A 20,759-nucleotide genomic window follows, 5' to 3' on the forward strand; every position below is an offset into this window, starting at 1 on the left:
CATGTAGTCGTAGGCCGAACTAAAACTAACGGGATTGATTAATAATAATAGTTCCTGGAAAAAATGGGAATAGGTTTTGAAAAACGTGTTTTCGAGGTGAACCCGTTCAAATTTTCAGGATATCTTTGGGACTATTCGAAATGCAAAATCTGGTTAAATGTAGTCTGCAGCCAAAAAGACTCCAGACATTGCGAGTTTCGATTTTATGCAAGGAGAGAAGACTCTTGAGACTAAATTCTATGGAATTAATAAATAAACAAGTCGGAATACCAGAAGCTCGCGCTTCGAGTATAAAGGTTTTGTGTTCATCTAATGTAAGGAACTTCAAGCATATTTTTCTATCCGTATATAACTACAAATCCAACATACTCCTTCATATTTTTTCAAAGTACAAGACACAGCCATAAATATTATCCTCACATGGCCACACTTTATAAAACCAAATTTTGTACCGTCCATTCTTATGTATGGGGAACCTCCTTAAACTTAACACAAAATGGCGCCACTTGCTACATGTAAAAGAAACAGATCACACGCTCTTATCAATTTTCGTGACAAGTGACAATCGGTCTAGCCGTTTCTGAATAAATCGGGTGTGACAGACAAACAGACAGATAGACAGGGTTTTGTGTTTGCAGCGTATCAAGCCACCGTCGTTTACAATCGACTTCGATGTTCAGACCAATCGTGGCAAGTGAATTTTCGTTAGCACGAATTGCATGACCATACTATCGAAGACGCCTCTCTTGCAATTTTTCCACGATCGGTGCATCGGATATCCTCATTTGGGATGTGATCAAAACATGTCACGCCACCAGTCCAACGCAACATCTTCATCTCCATTACCGCAAGACGCTCTTCATTGTCTTTGATAGTCGAGCAACACTCAGAACCATAGAATGCGACAGGACGGACGACATTGCGGTAAATTTTAGATTTGAGATGTGCGTTGAGACGCCGATCGCAAAGAACAGCAGTTGTGGAACGTCATGCAGGTTACGTTAACGCGTGAAGCAATTTCATAACGCAGTTCTCCATTGACTGATAGCGTTGACCCGAGGTATTTAGATCGCTCAGTTTTAGGCAGATCACTGCCGCTGACAGTGATTGTGCCTGTTTCATGGGGATCGGTCGTCAAAAATTCAGTTCAAGTTGTTCGAGATCATTTTTGGTATGTGATGCTAGGAAAACATCATCTACATAAAGTAGTGTGTAGGGCGCTGGACCTTGGATGTCCCGTGTGACAGTGTTCATAAAAAGAACAAAGAGGAGTGTTGAGAGGGCGCTTCCTCGATGAACACACGAAGCGGTTTTGATTCACCCGCCATACTTCGAGCTTTACTTTTCCCCTCCCTTCAGGCAGGCGTTAACCGCGCAGAACAGTAGCGGCGGCGTTAAACCGAGCAGCCAACAAATTTCATGCAAAAAATTCAAGGAGGTACTTCTGGAAGGCGCATTGTTATCGAGAAGCGCATAAGGGAATTGCAGCGGGTATGTGATGCCCCTTTGCTTCAGTGTAACATTTTTCAAAGAAAAAATCCCGACCTCTGCTAGAATTCGACATCGAGAATTTTCAAAAAACTACTTCAAAGCTAGGTGACTTTCTCAGCTCAGAAGAAACTGACCAAAATTCGAGGAGTTACACGTGCAATACATACAGGGTCGGATGGGATCCCGAGTATCAATCTGAAATTGGCAAGTGGTACAGCACCAGGAAGATGGTCTTTTTGACAAGCAATTCGAATTTCGTAAGTGGCTAAGGCTGCGAAAGGGGAAGGTAAATGCTGCGCAGTAATAACCCTAGATGTAAAAAATGCGCTCGACACCGCAAAATGAAAGAAAGTCAAGGCCTTAATCAAACTGTAGGCCCTTAAGTACGCATTGTTGTTGAATTTTTCCTGGGAAGAAGATTGTGCTGCCCTCCTAACAGTGTGACAACCATCGAGGTAAGAATAGCTCCACAGACAGAAGGCCTAATTTCAGGAAAAGCATTGAGTGCGCAGTAGCTAAAGCCTCTTCCATCGCTGTAACAACGTCGAGAATGCTACCGAACATTGGTGGGTCAAGACGTCTTCTTATTTGAATCCTACGCAACTCCAGTTTGCTCCCTGACGAAAGGTATACAATCGAGGAGCCTAATGTATTTTGACGGCAGCTCGCACGCCAGAAATCTATTTCAGAAAATCAAAAGAAATGGGACTAGTCACTATCTGGTCGTTCGAAATACCGCATCATTTCGAACATTCGAAAGTGGATTGAACGAAACCACGGGAAATTAAACTACGAACTGATACACTTCTTCACATCGATTTAATCACGACGAGTCACTATGCTGTCCAAGATTTGATAACACGGCCGGGAATGTGGAGCATGTTGTTTTTGATTTCTCTCAAGTTTACTAGGAACCGGACAATATTGAAGCGATTAGCACCCGAAAATATTGTGGAGTTCATGCTGGACTAAACAGAGGCCTGGAACCAAGTTGTGAAGGAGCTGAAAACTATTCATGAACCGCTTAGGCAGTAAGAATTGGGAAGGAAACAAGAAAAGGGTAAAACATAACAATATAACTGCATGACAAGAGCCAGCAATACCTGAACCATTTCACCTTGCAACGATGGGAAAAAGACAGACAGCGTGAGAGCGCACCGATTTAAATAAAGTTTCGTTTCCGACAAAACCATACAAATCAGCCCGAACCATACTACGGAAAACCAAATACCATGCCGAGAACGAGAATTCCGCCAGTCTTCATTTTCTGTATGAAAGACGCTGCTGCTTTATTCTCTTTGGTTTAATTTTATTGCAAATATTGACTTTAGACGAACGGCTTTATATCGGCATGGCGGACTATTTTTTCTTGTCCTTCTTCGTCTTTGCAGGCGTCTCCCTTTTCTCAATGTCTTACCTTTTTCTGGTCGATTTTCAGGTCTTTGCTGACTGAGGAGGATTGCAAGGTCACCCGCTGACAACTGTCGCACATTTCCGAATAAGTTTTTCCTATCCAACTCTGGCGAGGAGAGTCTTTTCGGTCCCCAATCGACCTAACTCAAAAACGATTTCCCCAGTTTCAACGACCTTCTCTAAGGTTCTTTCCAGAACAAAAATACTGCAGATTACTAGAGTTGCAATCTCAGTCGCATCGCTTTGCGAGGCTTTCTTTGAATTTGACTTTACTCTGGAGTCGCGGTCCTGAGATGGCGAAGGCTTACAAGTTTTGCCAAGTCAAGTAAATTTTGGCCCGCTTATAACATAGCCCGATCACGGGAGCTCCTGTGCCAGACGCGGGCAAATGCATTCAAAATTACGGCGGTCTGCACGGGGCACTGGCCGGGACCATGCCTCTAGGCTCGGGTGTGACAGACAGACAGACAGGGTTTTGTGTTTACAGCGTATCAAGCCACCATCGTTTACAATCGACTTCGATGTTCAGACCAATCTTGGCAAGTGAATTTTCGTTAGCACGAATCGCGTGACCATACTATCGAAGACTTCTTCATTGTCTTTGATAGTCGAGCAACACTCAGAACCATAGAAGGCGACAGGACGGAGATATTGAGATGCCGATCGCAAAGACCACCAGTTGTAGAACGTCACTACATACAGGTTACGTTAATGCGTGAAGCAATTTCATAACGCACGGGGCACTGGCCGGGACCATGCCGCTAGGCTCGGCATACCATGCAACTCGCATTGCCGAAGCTCCGGGGAAGGAAGGGACACACTTATGCATTTTCTCTGCGATTGCCCAGCACTGGCTAGAGACAGGCTACGGACACAGGGTAAAGAATTGTTTGGGGACCTCAGAGAGATTTCTAGCTGCAGGGTGGGAGAGCTGCTTTCCTTCGGGAATGCTACGGGCTGGCTCGGAAGATCCGCCGGCTGGACTCTGCCTCCCTGCTCCCATAACAACAATCACGATCTTAGGAGTTTGTGGCATCAATGTTAGCTAATTAGGCTCCACGGAGCGGCTACTGATGCCTACCTACCTACCCTACCCTGGAGTCTCGTCAGATCTTTCAGCCATTGATACCTCCGTCGCTGAGCGTAGCAAGCTCTTTCTCTTCCTCTACTATCTTCTCTATCTTTTTTACTGTCCGTGCAATCTACATCTGCGATCCGGGTAGGTTCAGCATACCGTCCAGTATTCGAGCCTACCGCTCTGGTTGTTAATGTTATTTTTATCGATCTGTTGACTTATTGTGAAGCATTCATTTCAGTCCTGGAAAATTCTTGGTTATAGGCTACACCTACCTAAACATGATAAGTCACTTTAATAAAAATAATTTTTCAAGCCATTCCTTCTGAATATTAACTCAACAACCAACCAAACTCACTTCCGATAGTTAATTCAAATAATTATAGACAATTTTCGCGGTTCTCCGATTCGGTTTAAATTTCGCGAAACGGCAAGCTCAAATGCTTTAATTGCTACCCGAAAACTCCGACATCACGATTTATTCTCTTGCAAGGAACGAATTTGGCACTACCGCCACCTTCGCTGGAAATTTTCAGTTAAAGAACATATGGTAATTTACCAATTTATAAATATGAATTGGTTACTACTTTGGTATGTGTGTGGAACTGACTGCAGACATACCATATTTTCTCATGAATAAAGCTCTACAGAAATGTTGTAAAACCGCCACCATCATCATATTTCATCCTCCCAAAGGCGTAAGATGACGGCAGCAAATTGGTTCTTTCCCAGCTCACAGCCAACTCGATTGAATAAATGGCAATGAAAAGGGGGACCATCAAGAACCAGTGAAGAAGTTACAACAACCCTTATGGTATTGATTAGACGCCAAATGCAATTTTGCTTCCGTGTTCCAGGAAAGCATCACCTCCAGAAATTCCCACAGTTGATCTCCTCCAGCTGAGGGTAGAAAGTGAAAGACGAATGGCGTGGACAAGGAGGCGGACGATTAGTTAGAGCAAGCGACTTGTCCACAAACATTATTTTCACGGAATGTAAACAGAAAACCCAGCTTTCGCACGCCTTCACATCATACATTTTAGTTTGCACCTGGGATGAACGCCAAGGGACCCAGTGGGGATATACATGAACTATTTGGCAGAACCTATAATTTCCGTCATGAAACTATGTACCTCTCCGGTATTTGCTAGGCTATACGGGTAGATATACAGTCACACCAAGCTAAGCGGTTACGTTACACTATCTCCTATTTTCACAGACTATCTGGTTTTATGGTCAAGCGGGAATGAGGAGCAGGAGAACCGGACGATGAACACGAATCAGGAGACTCATCGACCTGACAAATAATGACTCGACCCATTATCATTCGACTCATCTCCTCTTCACCTCAGTTCTATTGAAAAAGCCAGGATGTAACGCAAGACAGAAAGGTCTTCCACGGGAGAGTTCTGAAGAGGACATTCATGCAAAGCATACTAATGAAGAAAGACAAACGGCGGCTGGCACAAGAAAAGCCACCCCACCATCGTGACTTCGTTCACTTCAGGAATTTTCCTGTGAAGAGGGTAACGAAAGGTTTTCTGCTAGTTGCAAATTTATTCAATCCTAATTCACCTTCACTGTCAACTTTGAATAGAATCTTTTTTGCTACGCTGTCGACCGGTTTGAAGCATTCGAGGGATTTGGAGCAAAATTAACGATGTATAAAATTTAAATGGCTTGAAATCAATTTCGCCCAGAATGGTGGTGTGGTTAGTTGAAAAGGAACCGATCGCACGGAGGGTTAATTAAATGTTTATTAGAACTTCTTTCAACTTTGAGAAGGGACGAAACTGAAAGTTATTTGGATTGTGTTTATGAATATAGAGTTCGAACTGACCCACCTTCTACAGCTAGTGGTCTACTTTGACTTATTAAAGACAGTTTTTAGTTTTTTCTCGTGCAAAACAAATCATTTAAATTGGTTTACTGACTGTCTGCCTCTTTCTCTGTGTCCCTCTATCCATCTATCTGCCTTACACACACACTTTAAACAAAAATCGTCTCCTCTATTGATACAAAATTAGATGAAGTATTAGAACAGAGAACCCCGTAAGTGAATGTATGTACGCACTTAAATCAAGTCAAAAATTTTCAGAAGCTAGCCTTACGAAAAATCTGAAAAAAAGAATCATGATGATACCCCTTCAATAACATCTGGGTCTCGAAATACCCATCGATTTCTTCTTTTTCTTCAGCCTTTGTCTCGTTCACAAGCGGGGTCGGCTCGTCGTGATCGGTTTCGCGACTGGGCTGTATCGAATGCCTGATCTGGGTGCAATCTTGAGGCTTTTAAATCCCCATCCAGCGTATCAAGCCACCGTTTTTCCGGCCTACCTTTTACCATCGACTTCGATGTTCAGATCAATCTTGGCAAGTGAATTCTCGTTAGCACGAATTGCGTGACCATACCATCGAAGGCGTCTCTCTCGCAATTTTTCCACGATCGGTGCAACCCCATAACAATCGCGAATATCCTCATTTCGGATGTGGTCAAAACGTGTCACGTCACTAGTCCAACGCAACATCTCCGTCTCCATTACCGCAAGACGCCATTCATTGTCTTTTATAGCCCGCAACACTCAGAACTATAAAGGGCGACAGGACGGACGACATTGCGGTAAATTTTGGATTTGAAATGTTCGTTGAGACGCCGATCGCAAAGAACACCAGTTGTGGAACGTCATTTCATCCAGGTTGCGTTAATGCGTGAAGCAATTTCATAACACACTTCTCCATTGGGTGATAGCGTTGACCCGAAGTATTTAGATCGCTCAGTTCTAGGCAGATCACTGCCGCTGACAGTGATTGTGCCTGTTTCATGGGGATCGGTCGTCAAAAATTCAGTTCAAGTTGTTCCAGATCATTTTTGGTATATGATGCTAGGAAAACATCATCTACATAAAGTACTATGTAGGGCGCTGGACGTTGGATATCCCGTGTGACAGTGTTCATAACAAGAACAAAGAGGAGTGGTGAGATGGTGCTTCCTTGATGAACACCAACAGAGACACGAACCTGTTCGGATATACCCGCCATACTTCCAACTTTACTTTTCGGATCTTGATAGAGCAATTGAATCCAGCGCACACCAAGTGTTGTCGTAAAGCATACCAGATGAGTTCGTGTAGCACACGGTCAAACGCTTTTTCTAGATCCAGAAATGCAATGTAAAGAGGGCGATGCGTGTATTGCGTCAATAGTTCCGCAATTTTTGACAAATCCGGCTAGATTCACGGTTATTTCAACGATTTCGTGAATACGGTTGTCAAGAATGCTTTCAAGAATCTTCATGGTATGGGAAAGTAACCGGATCGGACGGTAAGTTGAACATTCTGCTGGATTACCTTTTTTTTCCATATTGGAACAGTGGTACTTTCTTGCCAGTCAGATGGTGTTCTACCTTCCCGAATAACTCGATTAAAGAATTAACTGAGCCACAGTTTTGGGTACCAGCTTTTCACTTTCCAGAGCTCAGATGCAATGTCGTCAGGTCCTGCGGTTTTCCCCGATTTCATTCGTTTTATTGCCTCCTTGACTTCAGTTGCTCTGACAGTGAAGTCCTCGGTGTTTTACGTAGGTACCTGTCATGGAGACTTAATCCTACGGTCCTCTTCAGACACGGATTGATTTTGTGACCACAATCAGATCACCAAGTGCATGGCTTAGCATTCATACTGGTGGATGCAAGAATTACCTAAATCTCTACCGACCTAAGGAGTACGGCACCCGTGTTGAAACGCAACACCACGCCGAGGCCCGAAGGTCTCTTCTCGCTTGAGCATCACCACAACCCCCATGAATCTTCCACTAGGGGGCCTACCGCAAATAACCGAGCTGTACTCACACAAAACGGAAGTTCACCAGAAGTGTGAGAGTCTAGGAGCTATCCCGGTTCCCATGATACCAGTATACCCCTGGTAAGGTTTCTTGATCAATTTGCCACTTCGGATGAGTCCCCGTGCAGACTCGGATCCGATCGCCCCGATTAGGGCTTTGGAGCATTCGCCTACAGCATTACGGCCGACAAGCCAAAGTGAGTACAGCGTCTCCCGGTGCCACCACTATGGAGGTTCTCCTCGGTCACTTGGTTTTGGTTTGGCCGACAGGGTTGCGCCCCATCTTCCTCACCACCACCTCTGATCACCAGTTACGCTGACAAGTGGAACTGGTCCAAATGTCGGCAATTATTGTGGAGGATGTGCATTCTTCAGTTGAAATCTGCTCGAAATATTCTCGCCACCTATCCGTTGCGGCTCGACGGTTGGTAAGCAAAGTACCATTTTTGTCATTAACGCAAGAGCAGTGTTCGATATCCGGTGTACGTTCGTTACGGCTTTTAGCAAGTCGATACAGATCTCTCTCGCCATTCCGAGTGTCCAGTTTATCGTAAAGACTTTCGTAATGGTTCGCCCGGGTAACAGCGACCGCTTTCTTTGCTTCCCGTTGGCATTCTTATAATTTTGCCAATTAGCAGGCGTTTTATCGTCGAGAAATTTATGGTAGAGGCGTTTCTTTTAACGGAACTTCATTTCAACATCACCATTCCAAAGCCAAGTATCTCGGTTGATGTACCGCTTACCCGGCTTGGTGACCCCGAGGGTTGCAGAGGCCGCTTTGTGGATCGTGTCTTTCATTGGGTTCTACGATTCTTCCACATTCGTAATGGTCGGCAATCGTATCGTATCGAGTGAGATCGTTTCTTCTTTCTTCTCAGCAAATCGCCACCATTTGATGTGCCGCGAGCCAGTGCGTTCTTCACTCTGTTTTATCGGTGGCTTAATTCGCAGGACGGCAATCATCGGTCGATGTTGAGGTGCGATGGTCTCATAGGGAACGACTTTGCAATCAGTGATGGTGGTAAAATGTCGGCGTCTTATGAAAATATAATCGATTTGCGTTTTACTGTTCCCACTATAAAATGTAGGAAAAGAGACAATCGTTTGATGAACCATGTATTCATAAGTAGAAGGTCATGGGTGTCCGCAAAATCGATTATACGCTCGCCACCCTCATTGCGCGCTCCGAACCCCTTTCCCCCATGTCACCTGTTACCGTCTGTCTTTTCACCTACATAACCATTAAGGTCGCCGGCAATAATAATATAGTCGTAACTGATTAGAAACGACCCTTAAGTTCATCTTAAAGTCATTAAATACTACGATAATTGAATTCAGCACTGCAATGCCATCAGGCGGCTAAATATACCATGCTATTTCTCGTGAGACACCCGTAGTTGAAATTCTGGATACACAAAACCAGAAACTGTCTGTCGTATGCAGACGATTACGACGGTGTGGCAAAAGTCACTCCAAGCATGTTCAGAATGCAACGTCCACGAGGGACTAGTGAAGTTTTTTAAGAGCATTCAACAAATACGAACAGAACGTCCAGATAGCACAGTTTCAAGTAACGAAGGCAAGAGTATTGGAAGCCGAGGAAAGAGACCTCGGAGGAGACATCGGGTGAAAAACTTACCGAGGTCCCTGAAGAAATCTCGGAAGCCATAGAGGCGAAAAGAACTGGATCAACCAGGGAAATAGGCTTGCTGCCCAGTGAAGAGCAGAAGCTGGACGACCTAGACCTAGGACTCCTAGGCCTCAGGGTGGACAGCGACGCGCAGGAAAGCGCCATGTCGGAGGAGGAGGGTGACACTCCGATAGTGGAGAAGAGCTCCAAACAATAATGGAGCCAATGGCCAGCATGAAGATAGCCCAGATAAACCTCCACCATACGAGAGCTGCATCTGCAGTGATTGTAAGGGCAAATTCCAAGGAGAACATTAGAATAGTGCTGGCTCAGGAGCCCTGGGTATACCGGGGGCAGATTCGCGGTCTGCAAGGAGGAAGCATGCAGGTAATTTGGGACTCCTCTTGTGAAAAACCAAGAGCTTGCATAATTCTCAAACGTAATTTAAAATACATATGTCTTTCAGAGTTCTTAACCGGGGACCTTGTGGCTATCCAAGTCTCATTGGAAGCCGGGAGGAGCACTTGAGAGGCAGTTGTAGCATCGCGATACTTCCCAGGAGACGAGAGCCGGGCTCCACCGGAACAAATCGCAAAGCTGACGAAGTATTGCGTTACCACTTCTTCTCGGCTGCGATGCCAACGCCCACCACGAAGTCTGAGGAAGCAAAGACACTAATCGTAGAGGTGAGTACCTTCTCGAATTTATTCTTAGCAATAAGTTAGAAATATACAACATAGGGAACACTCCAACATTTGTGACCAGCACCAGACAGGAGGTACTAGGTATAACTCTAGGAAATACCCTAATGAACGGGAATGGTCAGGAATTGGAGGGTGTCGGATGAACCCTCAATGTCTGATCACAGGATAATCAGATTCGACATTGAGGGTAACCCCGAAATAAAAAGAATAATAAGGAATCCCAAAAGAACGGATTGGGAATCCTACACAAGGCACTTGAGCAACAACATTGCCCTCCTTCAAGGGGGCGGTGACATCAGAAGCGAACTGGAATTAGAAACGGTGGTGGAAAACCTCAACACAATCGTCATTGACGCATAGTCAAGTCATCAAGGGATGTACCATGGTGGAACAAGAACCTAGCCAGAATGAGAACAGAGGTACGAAAACTCTTTAACCGGGCAAAACAAACCGGGGACTGGCGGAGATATAAAAATACACTGACTGCGTATAGCAACGCGATCAGGGAAGCGAAACGGAACAGATTTAGGGTATTCTGTGAAGGGATTGAACAGACCACAGAAGCAACCAGGCTTTACAAGGCTGTAGCCAAAGACGGGGGAATATCCTCTGTCTGCTTGAAAAAGGAAGATGGGACATTTACCGAGAATGAGGAGGACAGGGTACACCTGCTTCTCAGAACTCATTTCCCGGGGTCCTACCCCTCGGTGGCAGGCGACAACAATCTGCCTGACACCCCAACAACGAATAAAAGGGGAATGAAAGAGAGCTGGAAACTAGCAAAAGAGGTATGCTCAGGAGCTAGGCTAAGAGGGACAGTAGGAACTTTTAAACCAATGAAATATCCCGGAGTAGCATTTTCCCAGCACTTATGCAGAGAGGCCTAGGAATTATCTTAGAGTCTCTTCTGAGGGTGGTAACGGGGAGCATAGCACTGGGTTACATACCAAGTGCATGGAGACGGGCAAAAGGGGTCTTTATTCCGAAAGCGGGTAAAAAGGATCCTTCTCATCCCAAATCTTTCAGACCAATATGCCTAACATCGTTCGTACTCAAAACAGTGGAGAAGGTCATAGACAACTATATTAGAACTAACGTTCTAAAGCGTAATCCCCTACATCACTGTCAACACGCTTACCGGGCAGGACGGTCAACTGAAACTACTCTGTATCAGCAGACAGAGGTACTACGGGATGCCATAGAAACAAAAGAAATTGCACTGTGCGCGTTTTTGGATATAGAAGGAGCATTCGACAATACATCGCAAACAGAGATACAGGATGCCCAGAGCCGCAAAGGACTGGGAAACACCCTGGCACTCTGGATGGGCAAAATGCTAGAAAGCAGACAAATAGAGGTACAAACAGGTACAAATTCTATTATCATGAACACCACTCAAGGCTGTCCACAGGGTGGAGTACTATCGCCGCTGATGTGGAGTATGGTAGTGGCTACGCGGACGACATGTTTTAATCTGTAGGGGCAAATATGAAGATACCCTATCTGATAGAAACCAAACTGGATTAAGGGTTACTAGTGCCTGGTGCAGGAGGGTGGGACTGTGGATCAACCCAACGAAAACCACCATAGTACCATTCGCTAGAAGGCGTAAGCTGGATCACCTGAGAGCCATAACATTACATGATATGGAGGTGAAACGAGAAACAGAGGTCAAATATTTGGGAATCACGCTAGACCAAAAATTACTCTGGAAGGCACATGTCGGAAACACTTGTCAGAAAGCCACGAGGGCTCTGATGACTTGCAGATCCATAGCAGGGAAAAAATGGGGTTGCAGCCCGAAGATACTACTTTGGATATATACTGCAATAGTAAGGCCAATGATTACCTATGGAGCGGTAATCTGGGCAGAAAGAACTCAACTCAGCACACAAGCCAGGGAATTACATAAGCTCCCAAGGCTGGCTTGCGTGTGTATCAGTGGGGCAATGAGGACATGCCCACCGACATCCCTGGAGGTCCTTCTGGGTCCTTCCTCTCCATCTGCACATACAGATGCAGGCAAGGAGATCAATATTCAGGATGGCCGGTAGTATGAGTGAGGCGGGGAGCTGCCTAAATCGAAGGAAGATTGATATCCTGCCTAGGCGGTATCCCGGATTACTGATACCGAGGGACAACAGGTTTCACTTCGATAAGAAGTTTGAAACACGTTGGAGTAAGAAGGCAAACTGGCAAAGCGTGACTGCGACATACGGCTTAAACCAGCAACTGATTACTTGGTACACTGGCGGATCCCTCACAGCAGAGGGAGCGGGTGCCGGTGTCATTGGTCCAAGGAAAATGTACTTTGAGCCTATGGGCAGGTACACTAGTATATTCCAGGCGGAAATATACGCCATAGGCAAATGTGCCTCCTTTAATCTGCAAAAGAACTACAGAGGGCAGAACATAGCTATTCTCACCGATAGCCAAGCAGCGATCAAGACACTTAGGTCCAACCAGGTGAACTCTAAACTGGTATGGGAATGCCTTGAGAGACTGAATACACTCGCCTCGTCCAACACGGTCTGGATACTTTGGGTTCCAGGCCATGCTGGGTTGGAAGGTAACGAGGCAGAGTATGAACTAGCCAAGAAGCGAGCAGGGATGCCTTTACACGGGCCAGAAATCTTCTGTGGAATCGGAAACGGTTTCATGGCTATGAATCTAAGGAATGAAGAGAAACGGTTGAGGGAATTCTATTGGGCGGACCTACCATGGATGGAGCAGTCCAGGGTGCTTATTGGGGATACGAACCCATGCGTACAAAGGATTGCTTAAACCTCACCAAAAAGAACCTCCGAATCATAGTGGAAATTCTCTCTGGTCATTGTCGGCTGAACTATCACCTACGGAAGCTAGGGATATCTACGGACACTGCCTGCAGGTTTTTTTGAGGAGGAGGACGAAACCTCTATACACGTCCTGGGACAGTGTGCGGCACTTGTGCAAAGTAGGTCAATACATCTGGGAGAACACTTAATACCAGATGCAAAGCTGAAACATCTGGAAGTGGGGAACATACTAAAGTTCTTAACGGTTACAGGCCTGCTTGAGATACTATGATCAATAGGTAAACTATAACCAGTAAAAGGGGCACAATAGTTCTTCAAGGACGCGGTGCGACTTTCCCTTAACAGAATAATAATAATAATAACCAGCTCGAAGAACTGGGGTAGTTCTCAATTGGGTCGCATGCAGAATTTTTGGTATAAAAAATTTGCGAGTATACACAGCCGGTTGGCACATATCATTAGTCAAGTCATTAGTCAACTGGAGGAATTCCCACCCCGTCGTTCAAGCTCATAACGTCCATTATTATTGAAAGGGTCAATGCACACCACGAAACCAACAATATTGTACCCGAGAAGCAGAAGGGCTGCCGAGTTGGATCAAGGGGGATCAAGAGCAACTCATCATCGACTCGGTATTTGTAGGGCAGACAACTGAAAGACAAAAAATCTCTTTAGTTCCTACATCAGTTTGACAGCGTCCCGCATACCAGGCTAATCGATGTCCCACATCTATATCGTATTGATCCAAAACTAATAACGCTTTTAGCGACAGTCGTGGAGGGTTGACATTCTGCTTTATCAGTACATTCGTTTGAGGGTGCTAACACCTTATTCTCCATCCGCATACGAAGAGTCATTTTCCCGAGTAATTCACTGAGTCCTTTTTGGTTCTTTATGACACAGAACCCCATTTTCATGGTTACTGAATGATGCTAGAGGTCATGGTTTTGAAATCAGCCATGCGAACTGCGGATCCGAAGGATGCTTTGATCTCCGCATTCTTGCTATGTCTGAAGCTGGTGCTGAAATCTTATTTCTCGGGAACAAGAAAATAAGCGCAATTCTTGTATTCGTTTTCGCTTTACTAGCATATGCATTCAAACTATTGCCGCGGGTGTAAAACGTCCAGCGGCAGATACGGACTGCTATATCCAAATACTGAATTCATCCCCCAAATTCTGCCGTGGAGTAAATGGACTTACCTCGTGACGTCGGAGGCAAGAGTGTGGTTGACATTGCGGCACAACATCACCGCCAAATCGATTCGTTACGCGCTTATTTTTACAACCACCGCCATGTACTGCACAACAAGTCTGACGTGATATTATCATAGTTGACAAGACGAGTCGCTTCACATATATTATTGACATTGCCATCCCCCATAATAGCAACATTGAATGAAAATTTGTAGAGAAAAAGGTGAACTATAGGCTACTGGATCGGAAATCGAAAAAAAATTTGGATTGCTCGACGTTGCGGGGATTTCTCGACGGATTAACTTAACTTAAACACATAGCTTCTCTTTTTATAAGTAGATTTTATTTAGCAAATGAAAATTTATTTCAGGAGCTACTTACCCCTTACTTCACTGCGTAGCTACTAAATCTCTGGGTAGTATCAACAATGGCATTACTTATTAAGCGATCCTTAATAAGTGACACTGATAGGATAATAATTTAATGAATAATGGTCTCTAAATTCATCATCATCAACGGCGCAACAACCGGTATCCGGTCTAGGCCTGCCTTAGTAAGGAACTCCAGACATACCGGTTTAGCGCCCAAGTCCACCAATTCGATATTCCTAAAAGCTGTCTGGCCTCCTGACATACGCCACCGCTCCATCTTAGACAGGGTCTGTCTCGTCTTCTTTTTCTACCATAGATATTGCACTTATAGACTTTCCGGGCTGGATCATCCTCATCCATACGGATTAAGTGACCCGCCCACCGTAACCTATTGACCTGGATTTTATCCACAACCTGACGTCTGCACAACCGTATGTCTGCCACGGAATCGTCCATCCTCATGTAGGGGCCAAAATTCTTCGGAGGATTCTTCTCTCGAACGTGGCCAAGAGTTCGCAATTCTTCTTGCTAAGAACCCAAGTCTCCGAGGAATACATGACGAATGACAAAATCATTATCTTGCACAGTAAGAACTTTGACCCTATGTTGAGACGTTTCGAGCGGAACAGTTTTTGTAAACTGAAATAGGCTCTGTTGGCTACCAACAACCGTGCGCGGATTTCATCATCGTAGCTGTCATCGGTTCTGATTTTCGACCCTAAATATCTAAAAATATCTATCTTTATTCTTCCCGTTTGATCAGTGCGGTTTGGTGTTGTTGGTTGGTTGGTTTCGTCAGCACTACGTTGCCACCATATACTTTATCTTGTCTTCATTAATATGCAGCCCAAGATCGCGCGCCACCTGCTCGATCTGATCCCTAAATTGATGTATCTAATTATAAAAAAAAATCTACAAAAAACCTCTTGCCACACATTTAGTAGCTAAGCACTGAAGAAGGAAGTAGGTAGCTCCCGAAATAAGTACTTATTTTGCTAAATAAAATCTACTTGTAAAAAAGAGAAGCTATGTGTTTAAATTTCGTCTATTTTTAGTTTTAAGTAGGTAGGATCTTCCGAGCCTTAATGCTTGACACTTAGCGCTGCTATCAGATAAAACCCGGCATCTGTCGAGATTTTTGTAACTCGGAAGTAAAATTCGTTGATACGACAATCCAATTCGATCTGGACTTTGGAGCGTGTTAAATAACTTCACTTAGGGCCGTAAGGGTACACTGCGGAACTACAATACCATGTGTGTTTGCACGTGATTATTACCCTGATTTGACTCAGGTACTTATTCACAACAGAATCGGCTGATATCCGACATCCAGTCACGATGGAAACCTCTCTGCAATCAATGAGCTTCGGGAGCTTAGCACTCTAACCACTGAGTCATCCGACCACATGGAGCAAAATACTGCAACTAAAATGACTAAATATATATATGTGGCCAAAAGACCGAGTTGACTGAAGTAAATCATGAGGGTAAAGCAAATACATACCCATTTATATTGACGAACCCATAATAACCTGGCCTGGTAATGATGCCAACATAAGTCTTAACCGAGATAGTTGCAGATAAGTTAATTAGCTGTAAACCGTACCAAACTCTCTAGATTCCAATGAATAACTGTCACCCAGCGATTGTTAAGTCACTGTAATCTTTTTGATGGCTGGGAAAATTGGCAAGATCGTCAGCAATGAACGTTAATGCTGAGCCGGGGTCAATTTATTGTCTGACTTGACACGTGTACACGTTACAATTACGCTTATCAATGCTGTTACTAAAAGCGTTATTTGTGTGATGTGCCGAAGTCGGGTAGCTAATATGTCAACTTCCTTGGGCTAAGCTGTGTCCCCCTAGTATTGATGTTGTGTCCTGAGTATATACATATGACCGACTGGACAAAACTTCAAAGTCACTAGGCATTAAGTTCATCCCACTGATTAAACCGCCTGCAACATTATTTTCAGGCAAACACGTGTCCAAATGTTTAAGAAGTGAAGTGTTTTTGAGTGTCAAATTTGCACAAAGCTCCTATTAGGATGTTGGTGATGCCGGTTGATCATGAGGTTGACAAGCAGATCTGCTTCGATACGAAGAGACTCGTGCGTGGAAAGTGAAACTCAATTTCTAGGCTCTCAAGGGTCGAGTGATTCAAGGCGAAGCGGTTTTTCTATAACCACCCCCATTTCGGACTTTGCTCGTGGAATCGCAGAAGAGCAATTTCACCCGGCGCACGAGTTCCTCTGACACTAGGCGTCGCCGCAGAGGATACCATCTGAGTTTGTATGCCATACGGTCAAACGCCTTATCTAGGTTTAGAAATGCAATGTAGAAAGGGCAATGGTTGTGGTTTTCACCCTCTTCGTTAACCCAATTTAAAAACTCGCTGCGTTGGGTTCCAGCTTTTTACTTTCAAAATATCAGCTGCAATGCCATCAGGTCCAATTGCTTTCCCCGATTACATTCATTTCACTCTTTCCTCGACTCCAGTTGTTCTACTTTACTTCTCGGCATTGCATTGTTGTAAGCCTCCCAATTGGCCAATGTTGTATTGACAAGAAACTTATTAAAGAGTCATTTCTTTCCACGAACCTCCATTTGGAGAGCGTGATTCCAGTCAAATATCTTCGTTGATAAACCAGACTTGGTGACCAAGGTTGCATATTCCAAGGTTGCTATTCCAACCCTGCGTCCCATATCGTTCGGCGAGTCGATAATCGAGTCAAAATCAGCGGTAAAGTACCTCGGGTTGATTCTTGACTCAAAGATGAGCTTTTCTGAGCAAATCAAAGCAGCAGCGAACAAGGCTGCGAATGGAGTTTCCCCGTTAAGTAGCCTAATGGCAAACATTAGAGGTCCTACGTCTAGCAGGCGACGTCTCCTGATGAGTTCAACGCAGTCTGTCCTGCTCTACGGCGCAGAGGTATGGGCTGGCGCTCTTAACAAGGAGGTATATCATAAATACCTCGCGCAAGTACAGAGACGGGGAGCTTTGCGGGTGGCGTCTGCGTACCGCATTGTCTCTGAACCGGCAGTGATGGTGATCGCGGGAGTGATCCCCGTTGCCCTTCTTGCCAAGGAGGGTCAGGCCATATACAGCTCTCGTGGCAAAATGAAACTAGAGGCAGATGGACTGCGCGACTCATCGGCAACTTAGGTGCGTGGCTGAATCGGAAGCATGGTGAGACTGACTATTTCCTTACCCAATTTTAAGTGGGCATGGAAGTTTTCAGTCTTACCTGCACAAGATTGGAAAGGCGCGTTCTTCGGATTGTGTGTTTTGCAATGGAGTTGTGGACGATCCCCACCACACTTTTTTTTTCTTGTGGAAGGTGGGATGAGGTTCGTCAGCAACTCTATTTAAACACGGGGGATTTCTCTCCAGACAACATTGTCGCAGAGATACTGAGGACTGCTGACAGGTGGAACCGTGTTGCCCATTACGTTCGGGCCCTTCTCGTTGATAAGAAGATAGAACTCGACCGGTGGAGGAGCCGGATGGCAGGGGATTCCCTGAACTGACAGTTCCCTTCCTCCTCTCCCCTCCCGTTGGTGAGAGGGATTCCCCGATTTGAAGGTTCCGCAAGGCGGGAGAATTCGGGGACTAGCCCGAAGTAATGTGATAAACGGTTCCAGGCTAGTTCTCTGACGATGGAGATGTTTAGTTGATAGTCCAACGACGTACCGAATCGGGAGTCCAACATTGTGTGCGTAAATGCATTCACCTACCCTACCCCAAAAAAAAAACAATACGGATTAAGTGGCCCGCCCACAGTAACCTATTGAGCCGGATTTTATCCACAACCGGACGGTCATGGTATCGCTCATAGATTTCGTCAACCGTGCGCGGATTTCATCATCGTAGCTGTTATCGGTTGTGATTTTCGACCCTACATAGGAGAAACTATCAACGGTCTCAAAGTTGTATTCTCCTATCCTTATTCTTCCCGTTTGACCAGCGCGATTTTGTGTTGTTGGTTGGTTGGTGCTGACGTTGCCACGATATACTTTGTTTTGCCTTCATTAATGTGTAGCCCAAGATCTCACGCTGCTTGCTCGATCTGGATGAAGGCAGTTTGTACGTCTCGGATGGTTCTTCCCATGATGTCGATATCATCAGCATAGGCCAGTAGTTGGGTGGACTTAAAGAGGATCGTACCTCTTGCATTTACCTCAGCATCACGGATCACTTTCTCGAGGGCCAGGTTGAAGAGGACGCATGATAGGGCATCCCCTTGTAGACCGTTGTTGATGTTAAATGGTCTTGAGAGTGATCCTGCTGCTTTTATCTGGCCTCGCACATTGGTCAGGGTCAGCCTAGTCAGTCTTATTAATTTCGTCGGGGTACCGAATTCTCTCATGGCCGCGGAAAGTTTTACCCTGGCTATGCTATCATAGGCGGCTTTAAAGTCGATGAACAGATGGTGCAACTGTTGTCCATATTCCAACAGTTTTTCCATCGCTTGCCACAGAGAAAATCTAATCTGCTGCTGATTTGCCTGGAGTGAAGCCTGAAGATCGTGTATACTTCACTAAATAATCAAATGAAGAAGTTTCAGTTAAATTTTTACGCTGTTCGGAAGAAAACTCTTTAAGTTCTACTATGCGCCTATTTTCAAAACATAGTTTCGAGAAATAAGAATTTCCTGTTTAAAAACGCTATAACTTTTTGAAGTCGTAATAATAAGCTTAAAATTGAATCTGCTATCTCAGCATCATTTAATTGCCTATCCTTAGCCATATTTTGCTCTTCTAGCTCTCTTCTGGACGCTGTAATTCTGTGCCGAATTCCTCTGCCATATTGGAAAGTTAATATTTAACGGCTTTAATTCAACTTTTTTCTTTGGAGTTATTCCAGGGAAACTAATTTTGAAAATACCCCTGTGTTGTTCTTATACAAATTCTCTCAGTTCCCACTTTCCAACCAATTTACATATCAATAGAAGTAACCATTTCTTAAGAACGTGGGTGTGACACAAACAGTAAACCGATTTTAATAAGGTTTTGTTTTACACAAAGGACTTGAATATGCTTAGGGGTTTGTTCATTAGACAGAAGAGTTTCAGAAAAGCGTAACATAAACCAATGGGGAAAACTTACCCTTTAAGAACTTATTACATTCAATTGAGAAAACTCCCCAGTTGCAGTTCTGTTCGCCTCAATATTTCGTTTCCTTTCTCTTTAAAACCGCAAGCTAGAGAAAGGCAGACCAACTCAAAATATGTTAAACGTAAAATGAAGTTGACTACATAGTGCACGTATATCATCTGAAAAGTGTGCAAGCTGAAGAGATCAACCTTTAACGACTTCTTTTCGTTAATTAATTCGAAAGTTTCAAAACTATTGACCTCGAGGAAAACGTTCCTTCGCGTTCTACTTTGCCAGCATCAGCGGCGTGAGGGCAAGAAACAGTCGAAGGGGGCAACGAAAAACCTTTGAACAGCATTGCTTACCAACATACACCCCATCTGACCTCATTCTACAATGTTGAATTTAATAAGACTTTCTCCTTCCATGTGTGCGAAATATCGATAACGTATCACAGTCGGTCCAATAATTTAGATGTCGGCTCAACCACCCGACAACTAATTCGATATAAACGCTGTGATTACATGTTTCCAGGTGAATGAGAATACGGGGAGAGCAGCAGCTCCACTATCAGCTTCAGGACGAATGGCTACATGCAATGCTCTTTTTCCTATCTGATCCTTCGATTCATTTACTAACATCCCTGCTCTGGAAACTTAAAGAAGGGAAATAGCAACGTTCCTCCAAAAGTTTGCCTGCTTTTCGTTTAAGGTTGTATGTGCGCTAAGAAATCACCATAAAAGTCACATGGTTCATGAAAAGCGTTTTTCCGCAGATTACATGTCCACGTTGCATAAGTGTCAAAAGCCCATCTCTATAAGATTCTTCTGTAGATATCAAACGGAGCTCCTCAAAAAATCTTCAATGCCGGCAAAACATCTTCTACCCCACCAAGCATAGTATGGGTCAAATTAAGCACAATTTCCCTTTCCGGAGACATACGATTTAGTTCACGACTTTTAAAAGGATATCATATCAATGAGAAGGAACGACCAATAAATATGCTTTCTAACTTGAATCAAATTTTCTGGAATTTCTTATAGGAAGAATATGTACATATGTCATACATAATGGATTGAATTTACTCAGACTTCTCCCCAGCATTTTTGTTTCGAAAGTACACATGAACATATCTCTGCAAGCCG

At 44.4% G+C, this 20,759-nt stretch overlaps 1 protein-coding gene across 1 annotated transcript in view; it reads right to left on the reverse strand.

Annotated features, from left to right (window-relative positions):
• Positions 1-20,759, reverse strand: part of LOC119656053 (sodium- and chloride-dependent glycine transporter 1) — a 193,504-nt gene that overhangs the window by 143,947 nt on the left and 28,798 nt on the right. The gene's annotated exons all lie outside the window — the stretch shown is intronic.

Source organism: Hermetia illucens, chromosome 4 (assembly GCF_905115235.1).
Source record: "Hermetia illucens chromosome 4, iHerIll2.2.curated.20191125, whole genome shotgun sequence".
Taxonomy (NCBI): domain Eukaryota; kingdom Metazoa; phylum Arthropoda; class Insecta; order Diptera; family Stratiomyidae; genus Hermetia; species Hermetia illucens.